The following is a 7685-nucleotide window of genomic DNA, read 5'->3' as shown; positions in this document are numbered from 1 at the left end:
TAGGCGAGCACGTCAAGATCATTTTCATGTAGTTGGCATTCAGTACTAAAGATATTATAAGGATCCATACTTCACGAGGTACGGGAAAATCGCATCATTCAGAGCCATTATGTCTAACATATTTGATAATTTTCCTCTTCTACAACCAGGCCAGTTTTATCAGGCAATGTGTCTGCTAGGCTGTAATGAAAGACACACAATCTGACAGCTTTGAAAAATTCATTTTCATTTACTAAGTTTAGTTATTTTCAGTTTTAAACGTCTTCTCCATTTGATACAGTTACTTCACAAGTTTTTAATTAGCCAATAATTTTTACACAGCGGTCCCCTCGTTTTTTAAGTTGCTCTACATCCACCGAGTAAAGCCTTTATTACACATGGATGCCCAAGAAACTATAATGGCTTTTGAATACCGTGGCCTTAAAGCATTTAACTGTATCTGTGCCGTTAAACTAGAGCAGTGCGTTTCAAGGTTAACTACAAGCCTTCACCACAATGTATTTTCTGTCATCCATACCCAAAATTATATAGTAAATGGAAAATGTTAAGGCACCATGACTTTTGTCACTAGCAAAGATCAAGGACAATTTCGAAGATTACTCAAGGTCAGGGAAGGCATTTTTCTCTCCTTTAAATCTGATAGTTAATTTTCATTAATAAGTACTCAATTCCAATACATTACCCATGTTACTACGGTTTCCCCTGACAGGTTTGAGAGGCTGTTGCCAATAAGGGTTTTCTCTCCCCAGGTTAGTTTGGCTTTTTGGCATGCCCTCACCACTCCCGACGTAACTTACACTTCACACGTTCACTGCTATTGACAAATCTAAATATTGACCCTCTAGGCAGGATTTGAATTCCAAGTGTGACAAAACTAACTGCTTAAGTTAACCACCCTCAAGTGGCCGTTTATTCACTGTCACAGTCCTTAAGTAAAACCTTATGCAGTTGTTTGCGATTTGCAACTGCTCCAAACATAACATTTACAGCTTCAGTTCAACATCCGTGATCCAGTTAACTATACATTTAACTGCAAATCTTAGCTTTCATTTGCTTAGTTCCAAGCAGCCCGTTGGTTTTTCCAAAGACCATCCGTTTGCCTCTGAACTATAGTAGCTCTTGCTTTACCATATAAATTTCCTTGAGACTATACTTTCAACGGGAACTAGTATAAACCGCAAATTCGACTTTATTCAAAATTCTCATAGTCATGATATACAAACGTGTAATATACAAGTCTAGTAAATTTACCATTGGTCTAAACAAGTAATAACACACTTCATCAAAATCTAGTGATTTGAACACCACTATAATGCAAGCATTTTGAAAAGTGATCTTAAGGTTACATAGGACCTTTTAGTTTTATGGTTCCATGTAGCCTTAGTAATTTTACTACTTTATTGGAGACCATTTAACTTCATCGAAATTACTCAAGCAACGTCATCTGTGTTGCTGAATAAGCCTTACACATGGTCGTGTAAAAATAAATTTGTTAACTAAAGATTAATCTTTTATCAGGCTATTTCCATTGTAATGGCTTATCTATTTACCCTTAACACATTAGATCATGATGCATTCAATACACGGTTTCTTACAGCCGTACTAAAAGCATATTTCAATTTTTTGCCTCTTCACCCTCAGTTTACAATTCACCTCTTTTGTATTACTATCACTAGTGATCAGCTAAGCCTTGCAAGTGGTTCAGTACTTCAATTACGCAAAGTAAACTTTAAAAAAGACCCTAAGACTTGCCAGTCTTAAAGATTCGCCAAAATTACATGCATTTCTTAAACTTATTATAATTAAAAAAAAAAACTTTTAATATTCGAACAGAGATCACTAGTCCAATTTATTTTTATGTACAAAGCCGATTCTCAGGTTACGATACTTAGGAATAACCAGATTAAGGATTGATAAAACTGGAGTCTTTTTATAGTTCCTCCTTTAAATATTATATTACCAAAAGTTCAGACGTCATAGGATGCATATAAAATGATTCATGAACAATGCTATAGTACTGACTTTTTATAATAAATCTTTAGGTTATCAACCACATTTTGCAAGAGAACCGCGGTTCGTAGCGATTTATTCAGCAGTTGAAAGTAAAAGGTTTACCTATTTCCCTACACTGGAGAAAAATTTACAATGTTGGATATGCTGGGAACCGCAACTGTCTTCTTGGAATCATGGCTAATCAATTTCAATCTCTTGCTTCGGTTTTTCTTCATGGTTCCAATTCGGCATAGCTGACATACTAGCTGATTCTCCAGTTACACGCCATGATGAACAATGAAAAATTCTCCAGATGCTCCGACAGAACCAAGTTGTGTATTTTACAGTCCATGTAGCACGAAGATGATTACTCATCCTGCAAAGTATTTCGTAGACAACTGTTAGAAACCCTGTATTGAAAGATCCCTTGTTTCAAGACCTAATTACATTTAAATGTTGAAAGTATAGTCGCAACCATAGTTCTTTTTCGTAAGGATACTCCCATGTTCACAAATTACATTGCCAATTCTTTTAGTAAAGCCCCAGTGCTAGATTTAGAAAGGTCGCATATTAATAACTACTTACAACACTTTCCCCAATCACCATAGCTGCAGTAATTATGCTACAGAAGCCCTCCGCTCTTAAGTCGAGAAAACCCCAAGGCAATACCTGCCTTTCAATCCTGAGTAAATTCATGCGCCCCAATGCCAACTACAGTTTACGGGCAATCAAGAATACAGCAGGAAAAGCAAATTTTGACAAGCTTTGCTTCTTAAGCTTTGTAAAATTGTCTCGTGCACATACAAGTATAACAAAGTGTTTAAATTAAAATCTTTATCAATACAAACTATATGGATCAGGTTTATATATAAATTCATATAAACAGTAAATTGAAAATTTAACCTATAGAAAAAAAATACAAGAAACAGGAACATATCTTAATCATATGTAGGTTGTCCAATTACAAAATAACCCAAGGCTACTTGAGCAGTTTTCTTGTTTTTAATAGAAAGTGCAGTTTTACCACATTAAATAATTTGTTTCTGTATTTTAAGGTTACTTGTCTAACGACAAACAATTTTAAAACAGTTTGAAAACCTAAATCCATAATGATCGCGGTCTCAAAACATCTGAATACCGAATGTTACAAGGAATCGGCCATGCTTGTATCCATTAACCCTTCCAAATTACTAGGCTTAAGCCTAAATTGATCGCGCATATCAAAAGGGGACTCAATAAAAACCTCTAGAAATAACCTACCTCTTACCCACATCGAGTAAAAGTAGTTTACTAACTCACCTGTAAGTCTGAAGCCAATAGGTTTTGTTAGTCCCAACTTGCATGGTAGGTCGAAGACCTAACCATGTAAGCCTGGGTTTCCCTACTCCTTCAAGGGCACTGCCCCTGATGGCGTAGGGACATTTGCGGTCTACAGTATATACAGCCGATACATAAGTAATGAAGGCATGACTAACCAAAGTGACATTTCTTACCTTTACATATCCATTAACAGATTATGACCTCTTCTGTAAGTCTGGAGTAAGTATAAAACGCTGAGTGCCTTGAGGTATCTAGCTCCGTATCAGTTCTGAAAGGATATTAGAAGCAATTCAAATTTTCAAAGTTAATGCGATAAATGCGATACACCAGAACCAAGGACAGTTACAATGATGGCACTGCCTTACTTAAAAAGCGAGAATAGTTACGACAACAAAAGCACTATCTTATTTAAAACCAAAGTAAGTTTCTTTACTAATTTCAGAAAGTCCTACATATCTAAAGTCCGCAAAATCATACTTAACTAGCAAAGAGCAAAAAAGTCGAGTATCTTCATATAAACATTCCAAAAGTTGGTATTTACGTGAAAAACCCTCTAAAAAATTATAAAAACTCAACAACTAACACTCATTAGATTTAGATGTACGAACCAGCTGCGATTTCGGAATGAAATAAAAGTTATGACTGGCAAAGATCACCGACAGGAAATTACACCGATACCCGCCCTTTCCCAAGATTTCGAAGTAGAAAAACTATCGCACAAAACGAGGAATATCCTCTCAGATGTAATGATAATCACGCCAAAATAGTAATTGCATCAAAGACGAAACACATTCCCACTTTAACAAACACTACCCAGTTTTATCGGTGAACAATACATCACTCGGAATCACCCATTAGTCTAAACAAAAATAATGCACGCGAAATAACGACTCACTCTCGAACAACTCACCGATCTATTTGTTCGCCGGCAACTTAGAACTGGGAGACCAAGAATGATGAAGTGAGAACAACCCTCCGTCCACAAAATGACACCTCACTTCGGTGTCCTTGGACGACAATAAAACATAAACTTTTGTAAAACTTCTGCGTACAAATGGCAATTCCCCGTAAATACACGGCGCTTACCAGATTAAAATTTTAAGTCAAAATTTAGTTCCCCAACCTAAGCTCCCGATTTAACCATGAAATTCTAACCTAAAACATTGCTGGTGAGAATTCTTATATCCACGATTTGCCATAGTTCCCGGAAAGTTTTTTACTCAGTAATGAAACGTGTTTGGCTTATTACAGATACACGGCCTGTTAACGCCTCGGCAATTTTCTATTTCAATTTTACAAGAAAGAACAAACAAAAGTGATAACTGAGACGAACCAAGCAAAAGACATTAGACTGCAAACTAAACAAATTCTGATTCAGCAGTTGAGGCAAGGTTTGTAAAAATAAATTTTTTTTTTATTAGAAGATATCTAGATAATTTTAAAAAGGGTAATTTCAAAACGACCATACTCTGCATACCCTGTGACACGGAACAGAACGGAATTCTTACGAAAGGGAAAAGTCTCTTGAGGGATTAATAAATCGGACTGAATTGCGTAGTTGCATATTGCTATATAAGAAAGCTGTTTTCGGAGTAAAACTTTAGCCCGGGAATGATAAAGAGGACCAGATGGCACTATTCTGGAGTGATAAAGACGATCAGATGGCACTTTTCGGGAATAAAGAGGATTAGATGGCACATTCAGTGCATAGGTATCACAGGGACTAAAAGTCAAGCATCTTTGATGGAATACTATAATATAATGAAATACTTTCATTTGTTTCCCATTCAGATTCGAGGCTTTTGGTGCAAACCATATCCAACACGTAAGGGGATATCCTGAAGCTATGAGGCCATATTGGGTTTTAAAGAAAGTAAATGCATCTGGTGATTATGACCAGTAATGTGCTATAATATTGTGGCGGAATTCAAACCCACAAACAAAACAACAAACACCACTCACCCTGATCTTCGGTTGCTGGAGATGGATAAAGGCCGCCGTAACAACCACAACCGCAAACAACTGCAAACACAACAAGGAAATACGAAAAAAGAACGGGAAACACACACACAAATAAACAAGTACACCAACAAGAAGACCAACAACTCCCAGAAAAGCATACGACAAAAATCAGTCCACAAGAACCACTGACCGGCACTAGCCTGACTAAAGACTCCCAACAAAACTGAAAATCCTCACACACATATTCCATGTGACAGACAGCGCCGTAAACAAATCCAACGACCTCATCCCTCTTCCAACAAACCGGAAGCACTCACTTACGACAATTACAACTACAAAACGTGGAAAACAAGTAAATAAAACAAATTTATTCATCCTCTATATTTCTCCCTTTAGCATTTCCCAACCAACACCTTCCACACTCTTTTCAAATCGCCTTTACGCAACACTCCACGGATGCTCACTTCAGCAGGTCCTCTAGATCGCTGCTCGCTGGCACGCAATCATTCTTCAGAATCACTCTCTTCTAGCAACATTCAAACTCACATCTTCCTGCATTCTCTCAGATTCACTATCTTCTTCACTATTACCACTCTACCTCATCCACAATCTCATCTACAGTTCTCCTTAAACTCGTTCCCAAATACCTCCCCAATTTTTCAACTAACCCATCCCATTCGCCATTGACCTTCCAATTCTTGCAACGACCATTCATGCTTTCAATCACTCGCATATTACTGCTACGCTTCTCTTACTCTTACACTTTCGCTCACCTCCAACCGCTCACTAACCCCCTACACGCTCAGTCAACGAAGTTATATCAAACCCCGCATATGCTATAATGCTCTATTCATACTCATCCCATTCATCCGTGACATGCTTTATCACTCATTTCCACTTTGCACTCACACCCTATCACACAACTTACGATCATTCAGTTTACTTAATGCTCTTCCCTTCTACGTTTTCTACCATACTTATCAAAACAAATTGCTGATCCTCATGCAACAACCCCTCACGTACATGCATCACACGCACCGCTTGCATCCTGGAGGATCCACCCATTTGAACCCCCTTCACACTCAGTTTCCCAAATTCGCTGTCACAGTCACCCTCTTCGTCTACATACAATTTGACATACCTTCCATTCTACATTCGACACACTTCATTTCTCGTGTCTGAACACATTCTCGCATAATGCCATTCTTACTACAGTTGCCACATATTACATTCACCCGGCAATTCCTACAACCATTAGCAATATGTCCCACCTGTCCGCACCTGTAGCATTTAACCCCTATCTTCGTACACTCTCACAAATGTCCTGGCTGCTCACACCCGAAACACACACTCCAAAGCCCACCTACACTCATTCTTTGTATGTCCTTCCTTTCCACATCTAAAAACACTTGGCTCGACTTCCACTACTGACCTTCCTTTGTACACTACTTATCCCTAACCCGTCCAACCTGTTGTTCCCACAAACCCATCATTCATCCTCCCTGGCACCTCCACATTACTTGCTCTTACACTCCTATGTATTACACTATCGCCATCCCCATTGCCCTCAACACTGCATCCCTAAAGCTTCCGAACTCTGGCACCCTCCTCATCTACCCCAGCCCTACACTTAATTCTGCTCTTTATAACCCCTGCTCAAGCCATAATCTTCTCACACTCAAAATTTCTCCCCAAGTCAACCTTCATCTGTCCATCTTTTCTTCTCCTCCGCTCAAGTTCACAAATTTCTAACTCCATCTGGCACTGTCCTCAACAACTTCCCGTACTAACTCACATTCATCTATCCCATCATCCCCAAACTTCTCTAAGGTGATACAGAATCAACCTCAGGCGTTCTTCAGTAATATATCTGACCTCTGACCTCACTGCGTTCTAAAGCCTGTAAACATTATGCCGTTGACACCTTGTTAGTTCCCCTCAGGTGAGCGACTTCTAAATATTAATTATAAACGTGGCTTAATTGTGTCGATAATGATGATAATTCAGACTTGAGATTTTTTCTTCTATAGGCTTCAATATACTGGAGAACTTTTTATTTTTATTTTTATTTATTTTTTTTGCGTCTATAAACTTCAATATAAAGGGAAAACTTGACTGATCCTTCAAACCGATTATTACTGATAGATAGAGATGGGTTTTACTCTACTTAAAATTTTCATTTTCAACAGATAGAACAAAAAATTTGAGAAAGACAAGTTACCTTGTACTCTCTTCACTTATGTTTTTCACGATCATTTGAAATAAAGAATTAAGGAAACGTTTTGAAAACCGTCTGTTTAATGTTTCATTACAGTTACTCTTCTCCCCCAAGAAATTAAAATGAATTTGTTTCTAAAATCTTCTCCGCTTTGGAGAAAGACCTACCGTTGGTATAAAAATAGGCTACTTTC

At 37.9% G+C, this 7685-nt stretch overlaps 1 long non-coding RNA gene across 1 annotated transcript; it reads right to left on the bottom strand.

The window, feature by feature from the left end:
- Positions 1-1927: 1927 nt before the first annotated feature.
- On the bottom strand, positions 1928-4346 carry LOC136855223 (uncharacterized). Its single transcript, XR_010857952.1, has 3 exons — positions 4223-4346; positions 3486-3580; positions 1928-2368 (listed from the first exon to the last, which is right to left on the bottom strand). It is a non-coding gene; the product is annotated as an uncharacterized lncRNA (long non-coding RNA).
- Positions 4347-7685: the final 3339 nt, after the last annotated feature.

This window comes from Macrobrachium rosenbergii, chromosome 31 (genome assembly GCF_040412425.1).
Source record: "Macrobrachium rosenbergii isolate ZJJX-2024 chromosome 31, ASM4041242v1, whole genome shotgun sequence".
Lineage (NCBI taxonomy): Eukaryota > Metazoa > Arthropoda > Malacostraca > Decapoda > Palaemonidae > Macrobrachium > Macrobrachium rosenbergii.
The sequence above is the reverse complement of the archived record's forward strand: the minus strand, read 5'-3'. Positions and strand labels throughout refer to the sequence as shown.